At 40.6% G+C, this 625-nt stretch overlaps 1 protein-coding gene across 1 annotated transcript in view; it reads right to left on the reverse strand.

Moving 5' to 3' along the window:
- PHALS_12338 (galactokinase) overlaps positions 1 to 625 on the reverse strand; it is a gene marked incomplete at both ends in the record, with an annotated part of 4,431 nt that overhangs the window by 2,859 nt on the left and 947 nt on the right. The gene's annotated exons all lie outside the window — the stretch shown is intronic.

A 625-nucleotide genomic window follows, 5' to 3' on the forward strand; every position in this document is an offset into this window, starting at 1 on the left:
TAAAGTACTAGGTCGCAAAGGGTATTGCCTGAGCACGAACTGTACGTTCGATAGCTAGTTGTTGTGGTTGCACACTAGAGTGGTTTACACATCTGGAACTCTTCATTGGGTCTGTGGTTTAGTCCTTCGCTTGCGAATCGCTGTCCCGCCATTGAAATCACAGAATATAAATTCCAGTTAAAACCCAGTTAGTTGTACTTGATCTACTTCCATCGTTATTGAACTAATTTCAGTGTGCTCAACTGCATAATTAAGCGTAAAAAACGCGTACCAGAAGCACTGTTCACCGAAACCACAGAGTCTTTAACCAATTAGCATAAAGAGCTCGATAAGCTCCGAACAGACTTGTGGTTAACAACGGATAAGCAGCTGAAACTCGTCAAGAAATTTCGAAACGAAATACCGGATTGTAGGGACGCAGCTGCTCGTTGTCGTTCACGAAGTTACTGATCTTCTAAATTGACTTATTCAGCAGATTCAGACTATTCTTGAAGGAACTTTCGATCACTCCATACACCGTTACATCGCGAACAGCAAGAAAAGCAAGAAGCGTAAACTTTAAAGGAGAATTTAGCTGATTCTGTAAATTTTCTTGTTTAACTTCGGTTAGAGTTTCGGTAAATTT

Source organism: Plasmopara halstedii (genome assembly GCF_900000015.1).
Source record: "Plasmopara halstedii genome assembly, contig: Scaffold_614, whole genome shotgun sequence".
NCBI classification, from domain to species: Eukaryota; Oomycota; class Peronosporomycetes; order Peronosporales; family Peronosporaceae; genus Plasmopara; species Plasmopara halstedii.